The 26,237-nt window shown below is 46.1% G+C and overlaps 1 protein-coding gene across 1 annotated transcript in view; it reads left to right on the forward strand.

Moving 5' to 3' along the window:
* The window catches only part of LOC130129692 (matrix metalloproteinase-16-like), a 101,889-nt gene that overhangs the window by 41,555 nt on the left and 34,097 nt on the right, over positions 1 to 26,237 (forward strand). The gene's annotated exons all lie outside the window — the stretch shown is intronic.

The raw sequence follows: 26,237 nt of genomic DNA on the forward strand, positions 1-26,237 counted from the left end.
CAGATCAATGGAGAGTTTGTGAAAGGGATATTTGGTTAGTTCTGCTGCCTGACGCGGTGTGTTGAGTTGTGTTTCCATTCCCTGATGAAATGAGAGGCTCTGGCCAGCCACAGAATACAGTTAGCTGGAGAAGCAGATTTTTATCAAGCCTCTCCGTTTTTTTTTCCGCTGTTTGTCTTTCCGCTTTAGACGACTTTCCATCATCTCTGTATGCATCTCCCTCTCTGTTTTCTCGCTCTGTGTGTGTGTGTGTGTTTCTCTCTCCTTCTCCTCATCTCTTTAAATATTCCCCCCGTCTCCTCCTATGGCATCCTCATCTTGAACCAAGCTTTCCACTTTAAATTCCTCATGAAGATGAGGGGGCACGGCTAGCTAGCTAGCTAGGCGTGAGCTTGCAGCTAGGTAGCCGTGCCCCGTGGTCCGCAGAGATGGTGGAGGACGGGGTCATGAGTCATGACGATGAGGAATGAGGACAGGGATGACCGAGGAGAGGGTGACAGGTGGGCGTCAAGAAATGAGGACACAAAGGAGAGAGGGAAAGAGATGAGCAAGGGACTCAAGCTACTGGTACAGCAGTAGGCGAGGAGGGGGAGGGAACGAGAGAGAGAGACATCAGGGCGGGTGAGAATAACAGAGAATGGTAGAGTATCTTTAGACAAATATTGGAGGTTGAAGAGCTCACAAGAGAGAGGGTGGGAGAGAGAGAGAGAGCAAGAGAGAGAGAGAGAGAGCGGCGTTTCACCAAGTAAAGAAAACATTCGAGGAGAGGGAGTGGAGGAGGAGAGGGTAGCGAAGGGGATGAGTGGGAGAAAACAGAGCTGTCAGAAATAGAAGTTGGAGTGGAGGGCTTTGGGAGGCTTAGATAAGTGATAGGTTTTGAAGGCCGTTATTTAAGGCTTCTGAGAGAGCGAGAGAGAGACAGCAGTCTGATCAGGCCAACAACAATCAGTCTTGCTGGTCGAAAAATACAGTGGAAGAAATAACAGTACAATGACTGAATCCTTGAAACTTCAACTGCTGTGCATGCTAAGTAGATAAATATACCCATGCACGCCCAAATGCAGGTGGACACACACACACACACACACACACACACACACACACACACACACACACACACACACACACACACACACAGCTGAATTACACTCCCAAGTACGCACATGCATATGCCTTCATCCCCACTGTAGATGCCAGGAGGAAGGAGAAGCAGCTGTCATTGAAGGCAATGATTCACACCCCGATCCCCCGCCTTCTCTCTCCATCCATTTATTTATCTGTCAATCTTTTCTCTCTCTCTCTCTCTCTCTCTCTCTCTCTCTCTCTCTCTCTCTCTCTCTCTCTCTCTCTCTCTCTCTCTCTCTCTCTCTCTCTCTTCCCCATTAATACAGCCCCAGCTGCTCACACTTCCACTAAAACATTCCATTATGCATGTGGTCCTATTACACAGTCTCTGGCCGACTTCCGTGTCCAATACCAACTAGCTGGCTGCAAGCCGTGTTGGGGGCACGGCGTGAGCATTCAATGTCCATGCTCCCCTGTGATGGCTGCCATTAACACAAAGCACAGGGAAAAGCGTTCACTCAGTGAGAAGAAAAAAAGCTGAGTGAGTGTCATGGCACTGCACGCTCATCTAATGAAACCGTTATGGGGTTGATGAAGTGAGCGCCGTATGTAAACAGTCGAACGCCTCGCTGTGCGGCGACAGCTATCTGCGGGAACACTGCAACTGACGCAGGAAAATTGGGCTAACGTGTTCCAATTAGGCCACGCAGACCGGGAAATATGTTGCTGTCTCGCCCACCCCCCTTTGTATGAATGGGAAACCGTGTGGCGAAGAACCCCGGGCCTGGTATTGACTTGCTCGGCTGACGTTTCATCTCTCACACGCGCAAAGAGCCAGAACGCAGGTACATCTTACCTCTGCTGGAGGAAAATCTCAGCTTTCTTTAAAAGAAAAAAATCTCAAAAAAGGTTGATTAAAGTTCTATTCAGTGATTTTCTGACCGGTACATGGCAGACAGCTGTGATACAGAGACTCCAAAACACACTCCCAGCATAGCCGCTCCTCAACCCTCCCCTCCCGTCTCTTCGCTCGCTAAAGTGAACCAACAACCTGCTCGCCATCCTTTTTTGTTAACTGGATAATGTTCGCAGAGGATTCATAGGGGCGCTGTTGCTGCTCTATTTGTTATGGAAGTGCACATACCGGTTTATTTGCTAACATGTTAGCCTAAGAACTTGCTAACTTTATGTTTGCCGGACAGGTAAAACCAAATAATGAGCTTAAAGGAAAATGATGATTCTCAGTGCCATCAGTTTTACTAGAGATCCTTTCACATTACAGGGAGTGATTTCACAGTCAACATCAAAAATATCGATTAAAGGCGTCCGGGTAGCGTAGTGGTCTATTCCGTTGCCTACCAACACAGAGATCGCCAGTTCAAATCCGTGTAAGCTCCGGCTTGGTCGGGCGTCCCCACAGACACAATTGGGTGTGTCTGCTTTGGGAAGCCGGATGTGGGTATGTGTCCTGGTCACTGCACTAGCGCCTCCTCTGGTCAGTCGGGGCGCCTGTTCGGGGCGGAGGGGGAACTGGGGGGGGGGGGGGGATAGCATGATCCTCCCATGCGCCGCGTCTCCCTGGTGAAACTCCTCACTGTCAGGTGAAAAGAAGCGGCTGGTGACTCCACATGTATCGGAGAAAGCGGAGGGAGCGGAGTGGCGACCGGTGTAGCTCGGGGGGATGGGGTAATTGGCCGGATACGATTGGGGAGAGAAAAAAAAAAGGGGGGGGTGGAGATATTGCTTAAAGTTACAGTCTGTAACAGTATCAATATGGCTATGTGGAGCACTGACAAGCGCGCTCCACTGAAAACAAGTCGCACGATATCACACCATCGGGTCAACATAGTGAATTTCACTGCAAAACAGCGACAACTGAAAGCCTCAGAAAGACCTGAAAACAAGGCAGCTTTGGCTGATTTTCTCATTCACAAGTAACGGAGCAAACACCGTTCACGAAATCTGACCAAAACAACGACAGGAGGGGGGCGGGAAGCCACCGTGTGCCTCAACTGCAGATTTTACCTTTGACACAGCTCTAATCTGTGACTTTGAAAAGTCAAGACAGCAGCATTGCTTTGAAACAACATGTTGACTATTTTATGTGAAGTATTGACAAAACGGGACAGGGTAGTCCAACCTTGGGGTAGTCCCAGGTCGTCCTGTGTGGAGTTTGCGTGTTCTCCCCGTGTCTGTGTGGGTTTCCTCCGGGTGCTCCGGTTTCCTCCCACAGTCCAAAGACATGTAGGTCAGGTGAATCGGCTGTACTTAATTGTCCCTAGTTGTGAATGTGTGTGTGTGTGTGTGTGTGAGTGTGTGTGAGTGTGTGGGCCTTGTGATGGACTGGTGGCCTGTCCAGGGTGTCTCCCCGCCTGCTGCCCAATGACTGCTGGGATAGGCTCCAGCATCCCCGCGACCCTGAAGAGAGAAGTCTTGACAGACAGAAATCTAGAGACAGTTTCCAGCCATTATCTATATCCATCGGTAACAAAATTTCTCTATGTCGATCTATCTATCTATCCTCTGCCCGTGAAAACAGAAAGGACTGCTGTAACTGTGGCTCTGAGCAGCACATGATGTTTGTGTGGCTTGCATCCTCTCCCACCTTATCTCTTTCTCATCTTTCCCTCTCTCACACTCAGTTTATTTCCGCACATCTTTTACTCTTGAATCGTGGGTGGAGAAGAGTGTCAGGAGTGATGTGTGACAGAAGGGTACCAGCAAGAGTTAAAGGGAAGGTTTACAAGATGGTAGTGAGACCAGCTATGTTGTATGGTCTGGAGACAGTGGCACTGATGAAAAGACAGGAGGTGGAGGTGGCAGAGTTGAAGATGATAAGATTTTCACTGGGAGTGACGAAGAAGGACAGGATTAGTAATGAGTATATTAGAGGGACAGCTCAGGTTGGACGGTTTGGAGACAAAGCAAGAGAGGCAAGATTGAGATGGTTTGGAAATGTGTGGAGGAGAGATGCTGGGTATACTGGGATAAGGATGCTGAATATGAAGCTGCCAGGGAAGAGGAGAAGAGGAAGGCCAAAGAGGAGGTTTATGGATGTGGTGAGGGAGGACATGCAGGTGGCTGGTGTGACAGAGGAAGATGGAGAAGACAGGAAGAGATGGAAACGGATGATCTGCTGTGGTGCCCCCTAACGGGAGCAGCCAAAAGTAGTAGTAGTAGTAGTAGTAGTAGTAGTAGTAGTAGTAGTAGTTTTACTCTTGGATCAAACACATATACACACACACACACACACACTCTGCTCACTACTAAATTGCCCTTGTCGCTCATCTAATCTGTGACACTGCTGCTGAGGATGACCAATCGTCATGGCAACAGTTTCCAAGCCGTGCCACTCCTGTACACTTTATTGTTGTTAAAACAGCACTACATGATTATGTTTTGAGTCAAACTGACCCCCCTGTGCACTGGTACATCTGCGTGCACGTGTGCACTTGCATGAGTCCAAAAAGAAACACACACATGTGCATGGGCACTGACTATATTTGCTGTGGATCGGAGGCCAGTGGAAAACTCTATTTCATTTTTTGGGGATCTACTTATGGTAGAATAAGAAAGACTTGGTGATGTCACAGTCCACAATTCTGTGACCAAGGCGTTGTGAAAAAAATCAGATTGAGATTTCGAGGGTCGTGTTCATACATGCATAGATTAACATCTCTTAGCCCACACAGATGCGTATTCCCTCTCTCGCTTAGTCTCTCTCTTAGTCTCTCTCTCTCTCTCTCTCTCACAAATACACAGGAAGCCACACATTGACAGATCCATTAATCCACTCATTCTGTGCAGATGTACTGCTCATTTGCATGCAAACACTATTCATGAACATAAGCAAACCTGCAGACATCCTCGTATGTACTCTCGCACGCACACACACACACACACACACACACTCAGACTCACACACACACACACACTCAGACTCACACACACAGACTCACGCAACCTCTCTCTTTCTCACACACACACCCTACCAAGCCTAGCCCCAACACTTTGGATGTCGAGTATAGGAAGTCGGAAAGTAGGTCACAGCATCAGTGAAGTGTGGTGTGTTGGACACTGAGAGCTGTAGAGAGCCCGAACCCTCATTTTCTTGACAGGATTTACCTCTATCCTCTAGCCAAACACTCTATCCACACCCGTCCTCAAACCTGCTCTCTGTCAGTCTGTTAGCATGCAAGTCTGCTGTCACTCGCTTTCTGCCTGTCCCCTTCTCCCTCTCCCCCGCTCTCTCATGCTCATCCCTCCCCCTCTCTTAATTTTACTTATTCCCTTTGTCCATCTCCCATGTCTGAGTTCATGGCCATAGCCTCTAGCTACACGTTAGCCATGGCTGCTGATGGTGAGTGAGCCGGGGGGAGGGAGCCAGTTTGAACCAGCAGCGAAGAGAGCGATGGATGAAAGAATGAGGTGGATGTTTGGGTGGAGGCACGAATGGAAAGAGAGCTGGATGGATTAGTTGATTGAGAAAAAGATTGGAAGCTGGTCAGGGAAAAAAAGTATACGGGAAAAGTAAGCAGATGAAATCAGATTAGATTAACAGTGTGGAAAACGTTTCGGCTAAGCAAAGGGCAGATTTGAAGATGGAGGCAGATTGGGTGGAAACAGAGGTTGAAAGAATGAAAACAGAGGTAGAGACTTGATTGTCTTTTATCAGATCTTGTGTGCCTCAACTGGTTGTGCTGTCTTTAAACGGAGTGAATTTGCAGGCAAGGCTGCAAATCAAAGGCCCGCAATTTCCTATTTCTATGCCAAGAGGCTCAAAAAGAGACACTTGCTACTGCTTTATCCCAAGGTCATCTTTGTGACAACTAACTGACGGAAACTAAACTAACTCGCTCCAGGAAAGTTAAAGTCACTCACACCAGGCGTCATTTGATGATAATAACAAAAATTCTCTGTATTCTTTTTAATGCACTTGATCAATCCAACCGCTGGCCATTTGGGTGCCATAAGCATAACTGCCCTGTGGTGCCTCCCCCCCACAAAAAAAAGCACACACACACACACAGAACAAATCTTAGTATAAATACAAAGCTTAAAAAGCAGCACTGTATAGTCGCCTAACCTGCAAACGGATTGTAAATTGATGCAGACAGAATGCAGCTAAAAAATTAGTTTATTACATACCTGGATGAGTAACATTCTTCTTACCACATCAACTGGTTCATCATCATTGCCATTCTCTCACCATATATACGGGGATATACAGGGCCATGCACCATTCTTTCCAAAAATGTTGTAGCGGCATTGATGTCAGTGCAAACGCAAACCAAAGGGAGATGGGGGCACCATCTAATACTACGACTACTTTCGGCTGCTCCGGTTAGGGGTCGCCACAGCGGATCATCCGTTTCGATCTCTTCCTGTCCTCGGCATCTTCCTCCGTCACGCCAGCCACCTGCGTGTCCTCCCTCACCACATCCATAAACCTCCTCTTTTGCCTTCCTCTTCTCCTCTTCCCTGGCAGCTCCATATTCAGCATCCTTCTCACAATATACCCAGCATCTCTCCTCCACACATGTCCAAGCCATCTCAATCTTGCCTCTCTTGCTTTGTCTCCAAACCGTCCAACCTGAGCTGTCCCTCTAATGTACTCGTTCCTAATCCTGTCCTTCTTCGTCACTCCCAGTGAAAATCTTATCATCTTCAACTCTTCCACCTCCAGCTCTGCCTCCTGTCTCTTCATCAGTGCCACTGTCTCCAAACCATATAACATAGATGGTCTCACAACCATCTTGTAAACCTTCCCTTTAACTCTTGCTGGTACCCTTCTGTCACACACCACTCCTGACACTCTTCTCCACCCACTCCACCCTGCCTGCACTCTCTTCTTCTCCTCTCTTCTGCACTCCCCGTTACTTTGGACAGTTGACCCCAAGTATTTAAATTCATACGCCTTCGTCACCTCTTCACTTCTCTTCAACACTCGCTGTTACTTTGTACTGTTGACCCTGAGTATTTAAACTCATACACCTTCGTCACCTCTACTCCTTGCATCCTCACCATTCTGCTGTCCTCCTTCTCGCTCACACATATGTATTCCATCTTGCGCCTACTGACTTGCATTCCTCTTCTCTCCAGTGTATACCTCCACCTCTCTAGGCTCTCCTCAACCTGCACCCTACTCTCACTACAGATCACAATGTCATCTGCAAACATCATAGCCCATGGACACTCCTGCCTGATCTCGTCCGTCAACCTGTCCATCACCATTGCAAACAAGAAAGGGCTCAGAGCCGATCCTCGATGTAATCCCACCTCCACCTTGAACCCATCTGCCATTCCAGTCGCACACCTCACCATTGTCACACTACCGTCATACATATCCTGCACCACTCCTACATACTTCTCTGCCACTCCCAACTTCCTCATACAATACCTCACCTCCTCTCTCAGCATCCTGTCATATGCTTTCTCTAAATCCACAAAGACACAATCTAACCCCATCAACATTCTCAAAGCAATCATTGCATCTGTGGTGCTCTTTCGTGGCATGAAACCACACTGCTGCTCGCTGATCATCACCTCTCCTCTTAACCTAGCTTCTATTACTCTTTCCCATATCTTCATGCTGTGGCTGATCAACTTTATACCCTTGTAGTTACTACAGTTCTGCACATCGCCCTTATTCTTGAAAATCTGTACCAGTATGCTTCTTCTCCACTCCTCGGGTATCCTCGCACTTTCCAAGATTGTGGTAAACAATCTAGTTAAAAACTCCACCACCATCTCTCCTAAACACCTCCATGCCTCCACAGGTATGTCATCTGGACTAACCGCCTTACCACTCTTCATCCTCTTCATAGCTGCCCTCACTTCCTCCTTTGCTGCTTTCACTACCTCTGTCTTCGCTTTACGCCACATTTCCTGCATCTCCTTGTACTCCTGTCTACTTTCTTCATCTCTCTCTGACTATCCCACTTCTTCTTTGTCAATTTCTTCCTCTGTATACTTTCCTGTACTTTCTCATTCCACCACCAAGTCTCCTTGTCTTCCTTCCTCTGTCCAAATGACACACCAAGTACCTTCTCAGCTGTCTCCCTCACTATTTCTGCAGTGGTTGCTCAGCCATCTGGCAACTTTTCACTACCACCCAGTGCCTGTTTTAACTCCTCCCTGAACTCCACACAACAGTCTTCCTTCTTCAAATTCCACCATTTGATCCTTGGCTCTGCCTTCACTCTCTTCCTCTTCTTGATCTCCAAAGTCATCCTATAGACCACCATCCGATGCTGCCTAGCTACGTTCTCCCCCATCATCACCTTGCAGTCTCAATCACTTTCAGATTGCACCTCCTGCATAAGATATAGTCCACCTGTGTGCACTTTCCTCCACTCTTATATGTCACCCAGTGTTCCTCCCTCTTCTTGAAATATATATTCATTACCACCATTTCCATCCTTTTCGCAAAATCCACCACCATCTGTCCCTTCACATTCTTTTCCTTGGCACCATACCTGCCCATCACCACCTCATCTGTTCCCTTCACCAGCGTGCCCATTGAAGTCCGCTCCAATCACCACTCCCTCGTCCTTGGGTACACTTTCCACCACTTCATCCAACTCACTCCAGAATTCTTCTTTCTTTTCCCCCTCACACCCAACTTGTGGGGCATATGCGCTGACAACATCATCATCACACCTTTGACTTCCAGCTTCATACTCATCACTCTGTCTGACACTCTCTTCATCTTCAACACACTCTTGACATACTCTTCCTTCAGAATTACCCTTACCCCATTTCTCCTCCCATCCACACCATGGTAGAAGAGTTTGAACCCTCCTCTGATGCTCCAGGCCTGACTCCCTTTCCACCTAGTCTCTAGCACACACAGTGTGTAAGGAAGGGAATGAGGGTACCATAATTCATTTTATTATTTTGAGCAAGTATATATATCTTGTATTGCCTATAATGGTCTAATGGTGCCTATTATAGTTGTGCTTCATCTTAAATTTAAAAAAAAATCATCATTATGATTATCATTAGGCTGTTTTGGTGCCCCCTCAAACACTTGATGCCCTACGCATAGTGCATGATCCGCATGTACGTAGTGGAGACACTGCACTTCATTTACATGGAGAAAACAGCAAGATGGTGTACATTTTGTGTGCAATGCACAAATTTCTTTTATGTTGTACACAATTAAAGATTAATGTATTGGCCGCTCTGATGGCCAAGCGGACGGAATAAACCGCCGTTCTTGCAATCCGCTTGTCATGTGGCTGGGAGGTTCGTATCCCAGACTCGCCGTAACCGGTCACGGCCAGGGCGTCCACAGGGTAAGGCGTTCATTAGGCCTTCAGCATGTAAAATAGCGAGAGTAGCCGACATGAGTTTGAAGGAAGCTGGTGTTACGACTATCTCCTTCCTGTGGACAAGCGTTCCGGCCATATGCCATTGGGTTAATCGGCTGGGATAAGGGGAAAAACTAGAAATACATTTAAAATTAAAGATTAATGTATTGAAGTTGAGTATCTAACAAACTCATGTGCATTTCAAACTTGAGTGCATGACTGAATAAAAGATGGTAGACGGCACCTGGATATAACATGCGGAACAAAACATTGTACCAGGAGTGAAATTATAGTAATTACAGAAACTATGGGGAGTGAAGCGAATTGTGAAAAGCGACATCATGAATGGTTTGCAGCCACCAGAGAGCCTGAAACTAATGGGGAATGTGGACAGCAATTGGTACATTTTCAAGCAGCAATTCCTACTGTGGAGGGCATGGGACTGGACTCAGAGCCGGAACTGAGTAAGGTAGCAATTTTGCTAATAATAGCAGGTTTGTAAGCCATGAAAGTGTACAATACATTCATGTATGCAGATGATGAGGATAGTGTGAAATTGGAAACAGTGCTCAGCAAGGTTTTATGCCCATTGTTCTCTTAAGAAAAATGAGACATACAAGAGATATGCATTCCATTCTCGAATGCAGCAGCAGGGAGAGCCTTTTGATAGGTTTCTGACTGACCTGAAACTAAAAGCGCAGTCATGCAATTTTGACACTCTGAGGGACTCCATGATCAGGGACCAGATCGCGTTTGGCGCCGAGGACAAAAATATCAAGAGAAATACTACTGAGGGAAGTGGAAATGACTCTAGAGAGGGCTATCAAGATTTGCCATGCCAGTGAAGTGAGATGGTGGCGGGCAGCGGGAATGTGAGTGATGGTGCGGCTGTTGGTGCGAGCTCAAGACGGGGGAGAAGACACCCACAGACCCACCTTGTACAGTGGACAGACGACAAGAAGTTCACCTGTAAGTGAACAGGTGAACAAGCGAAGATAGTGTCCAGCCTTTGGTAATGAATGCACGAATTGTCAGAGGAAGAACCACTTTGCTTCACAGTGCTTCTCAAAAAAAGGAAAGAGAAAAAGAAAGGAATATCTGTAAATATAGTGGAAGACACTGATTTGGGTGACACATTTTTCACTGGCATTGTGAAATGTAAAACTGGAGATGTGGTGAGGGAGGACATGCAGGTGGCTGGCGTGACAGAGGAAGTTGCAGAGGACAGGAAGAGATGGATGGAAACAGATGAGCCGCTGTGGCGACCCCTAACGGGAGCAGTCAAAAGCAGTATAGTAGTAGATTTTGAAATGTAAAAAAGAGCCAGAACCACTATACTCAGGTAGAATAAATTTCACAGGCTCCTCCTGATGTAGTTAAACAAAATAAATAAAAGCATTACAAAAACTATAAGGCACTAGTTAAATTAAATTCAGACATTTACACATTTACAAAGTTACCGAGGTTAGAAATTGAGTCTGGTAGCAGTCTCTGAGGGTGGAGGTGGGTGTGTGCGTGCATGTACATCACAGTCTATGATGTGTGTGCACGCATGCGTGCATGTTTCACAGTCCCTGATATGTGTGTATGTGTGTTTCACAGTCAAGTCAAGTCAAATCCAGTCAATTTTATTTGTATAGCCCAATATCACAAATTACAAATTTGCCTCAAGGGGCTTTACAGCAACCCAACATCCTGTTCTTAGACCTTAATATTTATGTCTGTGTGCACTGACAGTACCTGTATTCTGTTCCACGGTTGGTCAGTGAGGGTTGGATGGGGGCCACAGCTGGGAAAGAAGCTGTTCCTCAGTCTATTGGTGTGGGATCTTATTGTCCGGAACTGTTTGCCAGACGGTAGCGGTTCAAACAGTCAAGTCAAGTCAATTGTATTTGTATAGCCCAATATCACAAATTACAAATTTGCCTCAGGGGGCTTTACAGCAACACAACATCCTGTCGTTAGACCCTCGCATCGGATAAGGAATAACTCCCTAAAAAAAACCTTTAACGGGGATAAAAAATAGGAAGAAACCTCAGGGAGAGCCAGAGGAGGGCCCGCTCTCCCAAGACGGACAGATCTGCAATGGATGTTGTGTGTACACAATCTGCAGAATACAACATTGAAAGAGGATAACAGGACGAGGAGGAGGATGCCAAGCAGTGGCCAGATGCCACTGGAACAGCCTAGGACCTGAGCCATGGGACCACCATCACCATGTGGACCTGGCAGGAGGACAGACTACACATGCACACAGGGGAGACTCACATCACACCATTCACATACGTGGGCAAAGAGACACGAAAAACAATAGTCGCACATCGGAGTGAGAGAAGAATAAAACATTGAAACAGGATATGAATCTATAAGATATATAAAAAATGTGATGAGGAGAATGCCAAGCAGTGTCCACCATCACCATGGAGAAACCTGGGATGAGGACAGACTACACATACACATAGGGGAGACTCACATCATGCCATTCACATACACAGGAGAAGAGAAAGGAGAAGACATAATTCAGAGACAGAGAAAGATGTGAGAGAAGAGAACAGTTTGCAATAGTCAATGACCTATACTCTATAATCTCATCGGCAGAACAGTGCTTGGTAAATTAATTAAAACAGAAACCGACCCGCCATGCAGAACAGATTGTGAAGTACTCAATTTAAAGGCAACTTATTGTTGGTTAAGGCAAAGCTGTAGCACTGGTCAATACGGGTTAGCCAGAGACCAAGCAATAGTAGAAGGATATATGGGAAAAGGAGGCATCGCCAGTGGCTGGTGGACCTAACAGCAGACCACAGCAATATCCCAGAACAAGAACCAGTTATCATCACAGTGGCCAACATCCAATGACGAGTCTCAAACATGAAGAGCTGGACTGCACCAGGCCCTGACACGATTCATGCCTACTGGCTGAAGAAGCTAACGGCACTCCATGAATGCCTGGCAACACAGATGAACCAGCTGCTAACATCAGGGTCTCACCCTGACTGGCTAACACAGGGGAGAACAATACTGATCATGAAGGATCCCCACAAGGGTATAACTCCTTCAAACTACCGGCCAATAACCTGCCTCTCCACAACATGGAAGATCCTGTCAGGCATCATAGCAGCTAAGCTGAATGGGCACAGGAGTCGATACATGAGTGAAACTCAGAAAGGAATTGGGAACACCAGACGGTCAAAGCATCAGCTACTGGTTGATAGAGTAGTCACCCAAGAATCTAAGACCAGACAGACCAACCTGAACACAGCCTGGATTGACAACAATAAAGCCTACGATTCAGCGCGCCACATCTGGTTTCTGGAGTGCTTGGCACTATACAAAGTCAACAGGACACTAATAGCCTTCGACAAGAACTCAATGCTGCAGTGGAAAATACTAGATATGATATGTAACCGATCACAAATGGCTTTATATTTCAATGACAGTATTGCTTACCTATCCAACAGTAGCATGGCCAGATTGGCATCGGCTTTTATGTCTTTATAGTTGCAAAGTTTTCACCCCCTCTCTATTTTTTATGCGTTTAGAGAGGCATTTATTATGTAGGTTTCTGCCGGACGACAAGGCTTTTTGGATTCTTTAGAGATGTGTTGCAAAGCTGGCTCCTCCATTTTGGAAACTTGAATTCACAGTTGAATGTGTGAAAACTTGTAGTTTTGTGGAAGAGCATTGGGCGGGGCGCCGTCTACTGGTTCATTTACTAAGATAAAGATTCCAGGCCAGGATGCAGGTTTTAAAAGTCAGAAATCTAAGCACCTGGCAGAGCTATCGTTTTGCAGTTGGTATCCATCGACAGCTCTTTCCTACCCCCCCCATGATACACGATGGTAATTTTTTGCCATCACAAAGTAAAAATTTTACTGATAGTACCTTTTAAAGGCTTTATATGTTGTCAAGAAACCTCCACCTCTTTAAGTATGAGCTGTTCCCAGTGAAAGCTGTGTAACATAAAGCAGCATATGGAAACAGGCATAGCCATGTTCGGCGTACATACAGGAAATGAGAGATTCCAGAGCCTCATTATTCTCCTCAACCTTGCCCAAAACGAGCCAGAGAGGTTAGGAAAACACACCACAGGGAGAAAGAATGTCAAGAATTTATGGCTGCAGGTACGTGGATTAGATTGACAGCTGGCCGAAGGACGGGGGTGTTGGGAGGGGCTTAGACATTGATCACCTGATTGACTGATGGCGGAGGATAGGTAGAGAAGAAAGCACAGATCCCGTGCATCGACCGGCTGAATGGTTTATCATCGACATTCAATCTTGCAACTTGATTGTTCATTCAAAGCAGCTGGCGTTTTGGTCTCTTTGCTAGCAGACAATGCGGGAGATCAATCGCCACCTCCTTAACAAAGGGGGGTACAGCCGTTGTCATGTGGAGCCAAGCAGCCTCCAGGGAGCAGGTGCATTTCAAAAGGAGCAGAGCAAGGAGAGAAGAAGAGCAGAGAGGCAGGAGAAGTTGAGGAGAAGGAGAAGAGGAGCATATGGTGTCCTTGCATGTTTATTTTTAGGTTCCCGTTCCTACTGTGTGACCGAGAGGAAGTGGCGGGCTCTCTCTCGCTCTCTATTTCTCCCTGTGTCCCTTTATCGCTCCTTCCATGTTTATTTTTCTTTCCCTCACCCTTCATTTTTCGAAGTCTCTCTCCCTGCCTCTCCTGTCTCTGTTTTTCTTCCTCTGTCTTGCTCTATTTCTCAGGGAAGGGATGCTGTCTCTCTTTCTCTCGCTCTCTTGCTCGCCCCACTGCCTTTCAGCTTTCAGGAAAAAAATGAATGGGGAAATCCAAACGCTTTCACTTACTGCCACACACAAGTGTCTTTTACTGGAATTGTGTTTCCATGCGTGTGTGCGTGTGCATGCGTGTGTGTTTTGTGCATTGTAAGGACACGCAGAATGGCTGTGTTGTGGCAGTCAGGTGGAACAGTATGATTAGTTTACTGTAAACAGAGGAGTTTCTGGGAGGACACACACACACACATGGTAGGAGACACACTTAGCTGTTTCATACAACAGAGCTGACTGGATAATGCCTATTGTACAACATGACAATACAGTATCATGGGATATGATTGGCTGATCACATATGAAATGTAACACATTGCTTAAAACATCGTCCGGTTAGCATCCGGCTTCCAGGCAGCGTAGCGGTCTATTGCGTTGCCTACCAACATGGGGATCCCAGTTCGAATCCCCGTGTTACCTCCGGCTTGGTCGGGCGTCCCTACAGACACAATTTGCCATGTCTGAGGGTGGGAAGCTGGATGTGGGTATGTGTCCTGGTCGCTGCACTAGCGCCTCCTCTGGTCGGTCGGGGCGCCTGTTCAGGGGGGAGGGTGGACTGGGGGAATAGCGTGATCCTCCCATGCGCTACGTCCCCCTGGTGAAACTCCTCACTGTCAGGTGAAAAGAAGTGGCTGGCGACTCCACATGTATCGGAGGAGGCATGTGGTAGTCTGCAGCCCTCCCCGGATCAGCAGAGGGGGTGGAACAGTGGCTCGGAAGAGTGGGGTAATTGGCTGGGTGCAATTGGGGAGAAAGGGGGGGGGATCCACAAAAGAAAGGCATACATTATCCAATCGGACAGTTCAAATACAATTAACTCTGTGTTTCATAGTCCACACGTACATGATGCACACATCATGGTTTACAAATACACAAATAGAGGGAAAAACAGTCAGGAGAAGGAGGAGAGATCATATCGTTTGTTATGTAAAGGTGGACAGAGGGGGGGGGGGAGAGAGAGAGAGAGAGAGAGAGAGAGAGAGAGAGAGAGAGAGAGGAAGAGAGGAGCATATCGTCCGTTTCTGCCCACCAGGTTATCACTAGAAATAGACAGCCACCCACTAACTGAAGCAGCAGCTTCCACTTTGGAGGCCGCCATCTCTTCTTTCCATGCACCAGCGCATGCACGCATGCACACACACACACACACACAGAGTGATGGAGCACTTTGGGAGGCTTGCCACTCCCATCACTCAGTGAGCTGCTCTCCTGACCTCTTATCCATAATCCTTAAGCTGGGTTCACACTAGGCGACGTTCCCAAAGACTTTCGGTCCCGGCCGTCATTTGCATAATCATGAGAGTTTTTAGGTTATGCAGTCGGTAATGTAGTGTGACGCTGTCAGCGACTCGGTTTTAGCACTCCTAATGTCCTCTGAGACTCTTAAGACAAAATCAAACGTGTTTGATTTTTCTGGCCAGTCTCAGGCTATGTGTCCGTCAACAGCCAATAAACTCTCCGGCGGCGGTTAAAGGTTTAAATTGGAAGTCGTTAGTTCTCAGGAAAAGCACTGCGCAATGAAAAGTAATGACAGTAAAAACAGACTATAAATTAGTATAAACGATCCTCTTTTTCTTTATTGTTTAGTTTTACACTGTTCCTTTTGTATTTCGGTGTGCTGCACGTTGATTGGCTGCCTGAAATATTCAGCATGCAAATATGTGCCACGAGGCGTCCGGGCAGCGTTAGCGGTCTATTCCGTTGCCTTCCAACACGGGGGTCGCCGGTTCGAATCCCCGTGTTACCTCTTGGTCGGGCGTCCCTACGGACACAATTGGCCGTGTCTGTGGGTGGGAAGCCGAATGTGGGTATGTGTCCTGGTCGCTGCACTAGCGCCTCCTCCGGTCGGTTGCGGAGCCTGTTCGGGGGGGGGGGGACTGGGGGGAATAGCGTGACCCTCCCATGTGCTACGTCCCCCTGGTGAAACTCCTCACTGTCAGGTGAAAAGAGGCGGCTGGCGACTCCACATGTATGGGAGGAGGCATGTGGTAGTCTGCAGCCCTCCCCAGATCGGCGGAGGGGGTGGAGCAGCGACCAGGACGGCTCGGAAGAGTGGGGTAATTGGCCAGATACAACTGGGGAGAAAAAGGGGGGAGGGGATTTAAATAAATAAATAACACGTATGAACACAGGAGGGAGGGGGGGGGGGAGGACACTGGCACTGTTGTTCTGCTATTAAGCCAGTGTTACACCGTATTTGGTGACCCATCAGATTCGCTGGCCTGCTCCGATATAGTGTTACAACGTATTTGGTGACCCAGCAGATTCTGTAGCCTGCCCCGATATTCTTTTCTTTTTTTTAAATAAGTTTATTTCTGATTTTTCCCTTTTTGTCCAAATTTAGTGGCCAATCGATCTCTATTTAAGTTCAAACACGCACCCTCGTACTGCATGCGTTCGCCAACTGCATCTCTCCGGCCGGCAGTCTGGAAGGAGACGCCTCACCACTTTCATGACGAGGCAAATCCAGGCCGAACCACTGCTTTTTCCCCACACACACAGAGATGCATTCATGTGACGAACACAAGCCGACTACGCCCCCCTCCTGAAGACAGCGTTGCCAATTATCGCTGCTTCGTCGAGTCCGGCCATAGTCGGATCTGACGAGACCGGGGCGCGAACCCCGGTCCCCAGTGGGCAACCGCATCGACACAAAGCCGATGCTCAGACCGCTACACCACCGCGGACCCTCGATATTCTTACTCTGCCCCTAATACAGATACACCGATCCCCTTTTCTCTGTTCCGATCCGATCCCTGAATTTGGATATCTGCCGATATCTGTCTGATATCTGATGAGTGAATTATACATCAGTATTGGATCGGATCGGTCCCAACTCTGGCAAAAGCAGGGAGAAGTGTCTAGCCCAATGTAACGGAGTAGTAGTACATATATTGTATTGCAAATGTACTCGAGTACGAGTCCAAATGATTCTGCAGAACAACCACTCTTAGAAGTACAATTTATCAGAAAAATTACTCAAGTACATGTAGCTGCGTAAACGGAAGAAGTTACTACCCCTCTCTGCCCATGGCACTTGTATTGTAGTAGATAATATCTAGCCATGTAAAAAGTGGGGGTTTTTTTCCAGCAAAAATCTCTTAGACTAATATTGTTCATGTGAAGCAGCCATTTCGAGTTGGTCTTGTCTTCATGTGCGATAAATCTGGAATGTGACTTCGGATGGCGGAGCCAGGTACAGTCAGGTTAACGGCGAGGTTTTGGGCAAGCATAATGTCCTCGGTTTCTCATCACTTCTCCCCAGCTCCACCCTCTCATCCAAATACCGTCACGTCTGATTTAAAAAAACCAAGATGGCGACAGGAACATGCCAGACTTGAGGCTTCAAAACGGTAGTTCACGAACCAATACGTGACGTCACGGTGTCTACGGCCATTATTTCATAAAGTCTATGCTTATGGCATGCGCAGGTTGCATCGTCTACAGATGTCTGTGAGCGTCTATGAGCATACATATGCCGAAACACAAGCGCATGTACATGCACAAGTACACAGACAGACAAACACCCACATACAGCAGTGTAGTTTGCAGCTGCCTTATAAATTATTACACTGAAAATGTAAACACAGACGTTCTCCTCTTGCAACCAGGTGCTTCACAAAGATAAATGTAACAGCAAATGAAGGATGTCCTTTCCTTGGTTGAATTTTCCTCCTTTCTAATGGTTTATTTACACATGGCTCACAGGAACTGACAATACTGGGATCCCTGGCAATGTTCCATATCGGGTTTCAGTCTGTAGCCGCCTATGTAAATAAATAATTACTCTGGTGTAGCGCTGTTGGTTCCACGGCCTCGGTTTTGTTCTATGACAAGCTTTGCAGAATCAAGTCTAGTGGAGCCCAACCAACGTCCACAGCCTGGAGCTGGAGGGAGAGGAAAATAGGCGGTGTTATCGTGGAAAGAAATGAGGGGAAGGAGAGCAAGAGCAGGGAGGAGGAGTAGAGCGAGTGAAAGTACAGACTGTATTCTCCTGTACACAGGCCCGCGTGGCTCGATGGGTACAGCATACCACCAACACTGCCGGGGATACGGGTGTGACTTCCATTGTGGATATTTGTGCTAAAAATGCAGACTCATTTGTTTCTCCAAAGCACTTTAAGGTGCTTTGGAGAAACAAATCCACCACATGGCAATTACATCCTGTGAGTATGTCAAAGGTAGAGCAAGTGCTCTATGAGTAAATTGCGATTGCTCTTGTTTGGGTGTAGTCATGACAAAAAAACAAAACAGACAACAAAAAAAACAGCCTTTCAGTGATCCAGTTATACACCACTTCAACCTATTGGGTTCAATCAGGAAGTGTCTGACATTTTGGTTCCAGTTTCAAAATGGCTTCCAAGAGACAACGTCATAACACTGTGTGGCTAGCTTTGCGCTACGAAGCGGATAAGCAAAGTTAGCTGAGTCGGCGGTCAGTTTGGGTGCACGACAATGCTCGGGCGAAAAAGGAAAACAGGCAGGTCCCTAGACTTGTGCAGGAATTTCTTTTGATGATTTCCATTTGCTGGAAATCAAATGAAGGCGCAGGGACGATCGTATTGTAGCCTCGTCTACAACATCTGTCATTGGTTCACTGATTTGTTCCAGGTTTGGCTGTGATTGACTAGTCACATCGGCACAACACTCATTCATTCATTCTCCAAACTGCTCTCAGGGTCGCGGGGATGCTGGAGCCTATCTCAGCAGTCACCGGGCGGCAGGCAGGGAGACACCCTGGACAGGCCGCCATATATAAGGAAAAAAAAGAGCATGGTTCTCTTTTCCAGCTCTAAGTAGCTGGTGCCATACCATTGTTCCCATGGCCCATTATTCCGAAACCCAGATAGTCTGAAAAATATCCCGCTGGACTGAAAGCCCATTTGTCCCACAGCCCCTTATCCCAAAAACAAATGCCTATTGCTCCAAAGGCTCATTGTGCCAAAAATGCACACTCTCCCTGCAGTTGTTAGTTCAGTGATTGCCAGTGTTGCATCAAAGTGTTTCCCCGTCGAGATGTTTCCCCCTAGCCAGAGTTCGATGCAACACTGGGACGCTTGACTAACTTTGAGCTAACCTCAGCCTGAGCCTAACCCTAACCTGAACCTAACCTGAATCTAACCCTAACCCCAACCTCAACCTTCCCCTAACCTAATCATAACCGATAGTTAACCTGTTTCCATAGGGGGAAACAGATCTTGAAGGGGAATCAGAGTTCGATATAACAACGGCAAGTTGCATCCAGTCTCGTTGCGAATCATCGATCTGAACTGGCCAGAGATAAATACAAGAAAGCTGATATTTCTGGTGAAGTAGCAATGACATTCTCACAAGTGCTTTTAACGTTACACCTCCTATTCATGCGAATGAGTAGTAAATGGTATGTTCGCATTTGCATGTCAAAATACACCAAGACATTAGGGGCAAAAAGCTGCAGGGAGAGTGTAGTTTCGGAACAACGGGCTTTCAAAGCAGTGGGCTTTTGTTTTCGGAATAAAGGACTGCCAGACAAATGGGCTTTTGGTCCAATGGGACATTTTTCAGACTATCGGGGTTTCGGAATAATGGGCCGTCGGAACAATGGGCAGTCCTGAAGTGGTTGGGCTTCACAAGGCAAACTGCCGGCCAAGCGTGTTATTTTTTCAAGTCAAATGAAAGTCAACGACGGTTACTGCTTTCTCTTGCAGTTTGTAAGCAAATGTCTGCACACAGAGTTAATTTCTCACTTTTTTTTTTACTCCTCCGGTTCTCCGCTGGTCTAGAGCAACTCTCATTTAACTGTTCTGAATGTAAAAACATCACCGTCCTCTTCTTGTTTCTGTTCTCCATGACTGTCATATTACGCAGATCCACGCAGGCATCGTGTGTTTGGTGCCACAGCTAACGTCAACCAAGGACATCCCCTCCCATCATTAGTACCAGGATCACCATTAGGTTAGGGCTTTCTCTCATCAAGGGCTGTCACGAGTCATCGAGTAACTCAATGAACTTGATTACATAAAAAAAAATCCTCAATTAGTTTTACTGTGTCAAAGCTTCGTTTCACATCTTTATACGTCTAAACACGCCTAATCATGCAGAACGACTATGCTCGTACAATCGTTACTGTTGCACGTAGATGACACAGCGGATTATTTGAGTTCAGAAAACGGAGTAAAGCAAAGACGGAACAAAAAGAGGCAGGAGCCCAAAAAAGTGATAGAAAATGTCCATGTCCTGCAAGCACTGGCTAAGCTGAACAACATCACATCACGACATCCATGCTGCCGCACCTCAGCAGAAAGCATCCAACCTACACAATTATCAATCCATTTGATTGGCACCTTTCAGTACACTCAAGGTCGCCTTACATTAAAATATGTAATAAAAAGACAATATAAGAACATGGACCAGAAGTTAAAAGGCATATAACAAAGAGGGACATGTTATATCACAGTTGGCAACAGGGCTGGAACAGAGTGTAAATTGTGGGGTCGAGTGAATCTTACGTTGCATTACTGCACTTAAATAAAACTCTTAAAGGTACTTTTTTCTTATTCAATGACTTTGATTAATTGTCAAAGTAACTCATTTATTTCTCGTTTACCAGATTAGTCATTAGTGACAGCCCTTTTCTCATCCCCCCATCTCGTTCTTCTGTACGCCACATGAATCCATCAGGCCTCCATATTTGTAGTCTGGAGACACGACCAGGGTGTTCACAGGGAGCCCAGCCCGTGTGATCCCGACGTGAACCCAAAACCAAAACATTTATGGAAGTGTAATTAACACCTTTCACGGGGACGTGTTCACGCCACAGCTGAATTCTCTTCCACGGCCGCTTGCAGCTGGAACTGCCCCGTCAGCCACTCAGGGACCTCTGGAAGCCGAACAATGGGAAATATTTTAGGCTCCTGCGGGAAAAAGAGAGTGCTTATGCTCGCTCAGATTCAGGTGGTGAAACAACGATGAGGAGAAACAGCTGGAGGAGACAGAGCTGTGTTTCTGCCAGTAGTTTCAGTCCAGGAGGGAGGGGCTGGCATTCGGAAGTGGTAAATCGCCCTCCTGTGCAGCTTAACCATGTACGAACGAAGGGAGAATGGGAGGAGAGAGGGCTAAAGTAGTATCTTATCAATTGATAATGGATTAATGGCACATCGAGCAGCCAACTGAAACTGCCGATTCAATACACAGCGGGATATTTCAGATATCACAACAATTTAAATGTTGCGGTTTATTATCATTGTTTTTAAAGCTCCATCCTGTCGTATCTACGGTAAAATGCTGACGCTACAGTGATCCAAAGAAAACGTACAGCAAAATTCCTTGTGTCCTAAAAAAACTTAATACACGGGTGTGCTTCGCTGAATCAAATGTTCAACTCAAATCCAAACACACAGATGTAGAAATCATTACATCCAACCTCTTCACAGCACCTCTTCATCATGTTTCAGCATTGTGTCGGGGGAAATGCTGCCATGTTAAAATACTAACGGCGATTTTGCAGTGCGTTGATTTTTCCCCGCGCCCCAACGAAAAGATGTCTATTTGTTATGTTAATTGCTTATTTTTCAAAGACATAATGATGAGATCAGGCCCCCTCATCCCCCACCCCACCCCCCCACACACACACCAAGTAGGAAAGCAGAGGCAGACTGACCCGTGCTTTGAGGCTGTGGTTGAATGCGTTGTATTGAGTGACGCATTTAAACAGAAAGGAGCACAGAGGGTTACAGGCCCTGCAAGCCCTGCACTGACAACCTGAGCTATTGCTGCAATTGAACAACGGTGTCTAGAGCCCCGTATCTGATTTGTGGGCGTGTGTGAGTGTGTGTGTGTGTGCGCGTGCGCGTGTGTAGTCCTATGTCCGATGCCACGTGTGCCCTTCCATAGCAGATGGCGTGTGAGCGTCAGCGGCATGTTCAGGGAGCCGGTAAATCACGGAGAAAGACCAGGTTCAATGTAGAGACCAGTTTCTAATCACAAAGTCTGTTTATCTTATCGCCAGGGAAAGAGAGAGACAGAGATGGAGGGAGACTAGGGGGAGACATGGAGAAGGAGATATCTGATGATAAATCTCTTGTAACGCTTTCTTTCTACCTCTACCACCCTATCTTTGCTTCTTCTTTTTTTTCCCTCTCTCCCTGCCAAACTACTCATTAGCAGCAACCTTGACCCAAGCTGAGGAGGCAGCCAGCGCTCTGCAGTTGTGGGCCGCTAACTGTCACCGTTGCACATTAAACAAGGGGGGGGGGAGGTCTCCTCAATCATTCTGAAATAGCTTAAATTTTGTATTGTGTTAACGTAAACATAGCTTTTATGTGTTGAATAGTCGTTTCAGACTTTTCATCTGGATGCAGGTTTCTCAGCCAAAGCATTGGACTTCAGAAAACAGACTGAAGGAACGGTCTGACACGTTTGACATCTGGGAGAAAAAAGAAAAAAAAATTAAAAAAGCGCACAGCACTCAAATTCTCTTCATTTTCTGCTGTGAATAAGTGCTACTTAACGGCTCGGCACACAGGTCCTGTAGAACAGTGGCGTCTATTCATTAACCGTAGAGGCCCAGGAGTGTCTGTGTTTTCATTAGCAGCAAATGAGATACTGACGCATTTCACCGATTAGTTTCCATTTTTCTGGTTGATGGTGCGCTGATTAGTGCAATCACCAAGTGTTGAGTTTGTGTATTTTTAAAACTCCATAGCACTTCAGTGAACATCAAGGATGGAGACAATTGTGATTATTCGACGTGAAGCGCCTCATGAACCTGGCTTCTTACTCACTCACTCACAAACCGACTCTTAGGGTCGCATCCAAAATCACACACTGCTTACTACATCTGTGAAAATCTTCTAGCATAATATTAGTGTATGAGTAAAACGTACAAGTGACATACTACTTCGTCATAGAGCTGCGCCACTTATGTTCAGCTCTTTGTGGGTTAATGGCGACATGCTGTGCACATGTCTACTGATGTGGTGACCCACATTTTAAAATGAATGATGAGTTTAATCACTTTCTGCTTAACATAGAGAAAACTAATTCTAACATTTAAACTGTTCCACCATTCTGTTGGCTGGGTTTTGTATCGCCCTTCGCCACACTGTCGTTGTCTTGAAGCATCGCAATGCATTGTGGGATATTTATTCCAGTGTATTGTCCAGAGTCACGTGCTACTTGATGCATACTATGGTTTCGGACATACTAAAAACACTCACACAGTATTTTGGTGTACCAAATAGTTTGCTCGTATGCAATTTCTCATGATAGCTGTACCATCAGAGTAGATTCAGAAGGGCGACTGCGACCCCTCATAAATATAAAAATATACTCTACTGTAAGACATTAAAGATCATGTGTTTCTTTTTTAATTTAAATCATAATCCTCATTGGTTAGAAAGTTGCCACAATATACTTTTTCTGCCCCCCCCCCCACCACAACTATTATTCTCCCTTGGCCTCCCCTTTGTATTCTGTCACTTGATATTGCCCATGTGGTTTCATTTGAAGTAGGAGTTCACAGAAACACCATCGACAGAGATGTAAGTAAGACGTTCTCTATCACCTTTAACCTGCTCAAACAAATCAATCTTTTGATAAAAGTTTTCAAGTATTTCTGATGTGTCAGTTTGCTTTTCTGGGTTGGTGGTTCGTTATAAACATGATTCAGTCGAGCTAACTTTAGTGCTATTGAACCACTGCAAAAGCATCAATTTTGCAATGTCAGGATATGATGTAAATAATATGTAACGACAGCTACTCAACTGAAAATGTGCAGTCAATACTAGACCTACTTCCAATTACAAACTTAAGACAATGATCCCGTATCGTTCTGTTCACACTTAAGTCACACAACAGTTGTGATTCACATCTGTGACACTGTTTGTGTTGACTGGACAATTGACTGGACTGAACTCAATTTGACTAGATGGACATCCTCTCATTTAGATGAAGCACATCTTTTTTATAAAGCCCTGTAACTTACAGTGCAAGGATGCTCAACACGCTAGCTTGGTGGGCTTATTTTCAACACTGAAGACACGGTAGATTGACAAACAGTACATTTTAGCAGCAGACTGAAAAATTGAGATGCATCCATCAATCACATTAAACGGTTTCCTGTGAGGGTGACCCAGGTTATTACTGCATAATCTCAAGGTCTATTTAGCTTTTAGCTGCACTGCTCTCGACACTGTGTCACTGGTGATTAATTTGTCGGTTCAAAAAGAGCAAAAGGATATTATTTTAAACAATATCTCATTCCTCAATGGACAGTTGTGACAAAAGCATCGATCTGTAAACTTTGTGGGTTTGAGTCCAGCTTGTGAGCTATGCAGCACGTTGACCATTCACTCCTCAGTATGAAGTTCAACCTCGCACAGAGAGAAAATCCAAAACAAAAAACCTATTTAAGAGGAAGACTAGAAAAAACAACAGCAAAGCCCTCCAGTCTTCCAGTGCTGAAATGTGCCTTCACATAACCTGTTGTCTTTGTTTGAGACTGAGATGAAGCCAGCAGGTCAGAGATGAAGGTTGTGAGATTCATCATTTCACTCTTCTGTGACTTTGTTTTAATCTGCCATCTGACACAGCAGGAACATTACTCCTCTTCCTCCTCCGCTTGTTTTTCTCTTGACAATTTTCCTGGTGCAGCTTTCATTGCTAGTATCTGCTCGCCTCAGTTTGACACGCTTATTTCCTAGTTTCACCCATCCATCTTCTCCCGTCCTCAACCTTTTCACCTCCCTCCATCTTGCCTCTTGCTTCTTCTCCTCTCTGTAATGCCGTGTCCTCGACATTCTACTTTGTCTTTTTCCTCCAAGTCTTTTAAGCTCCTCTGCCATCTCTCCCTCTATGCTTGGCAGACTACAGTTTGGTTTCATCTCTGGCCTTTGGGCCGTGGGGCCACCCCAGCTTCAATGTACAATATTACGCAACCAAAACAACATGACGACAGTATCCTCAAATGGCCCCGCTAGTCAGTAGGCCACACTCAAGATGGAGAGAAAGAGAGGGAGAGAGACAGAGAGACAGAATTACTATTACTGTTGTGATCACTATTACTACGTTATATCTGTGATGTATTGTTGAATAAATGCTTTGGCAATATTTACTAAGCTGTTGTGCTTCATGCCAATATAGCAACTTTGACTTGAATCAAGAGACAGATAGACAGTGATAGAAGTGTAGAAAGAGAGACAGAGTACTGAAGAGAGACAGGCAGAGAAAGAGAGCAAGACAGAGGGAGAGACATACAGAGAGAGAGACATAGAGAGAGACGTAGAGACAGAGAGACATACAGAGAGAGAAAGACAGAGACATACAGAGGGAGAAAAACAGCGAGAGACAGAGACAGACAGAAAGACAGAGACATACAGAAAGACAGACAAAGAGAGAGACATAGAGAGAGAGACATAGAGAGAGAGACACAGAGAGAGACAGAGAGACATAGAGAGAAAGAGATTCTGTTTGACTTACAGTGTGTGTGTCCATGTGGTAACAGTCGTGGTCACAGGAGGAGGTGGTGGAGGAGAAGCTAGGGCGTTGGAGGATTCTGTGCATGTCCTGCTGTCTCCTCCTCCTCCTCCTGATCTGTCCTCAGTCCTCTCCTGATAGCATCGGGGGAAATGGACTGGAGTTGGCTTTTCATTTGTAAAGCAGCCTGCCCCCATTTTCTCCCATAAGTGATTCTTAAATCACAGGAGCCATCTCTCCTTCTACTCCATCTCTTTCTCTCACTTTACTCTCAATAATCTGTTTCTCCAGCCACTTGTTGGGTGTTATGACCTTGACTACATTTCCCCTCAATTTCTTGTGTTTCTCTCTGGCTTTTACAAGTCATCTATTTTCACCAGGAGAGAGGCTTCTGAAATGGAGTGCGTTTTATAGTTTTTATATTGTAACTGGGGACAACATGCTACCTGCGAAATCCTTTTACACCCATGCAGTGGAGGACTCAAAATACATGCTGCACAGTGTCTCATGGCATTCACAGGCGTAAATTATTTCTTTTTGTTTTTGGCAAGCCTACTGCACCTGTTACCAGGCGTCTTGAGTCGGGCGTCTGCCAATACCTTTTTC

This window comes from Lampris incognitus, chromosome 19, assembly GCF_029633865.1.
Source record: "Lampris incognitus isolate fLamInc1 chromosome 19, fLamInc1.hap2, whole genome shotgun sequence".
Taxonomy (NCBI): domain Eukaryota; kingdom Metazoa; phylum Chordata; class Actinopteri; order Lampriformes; family Lampridae; genus Lampris; species Lampris incognitus.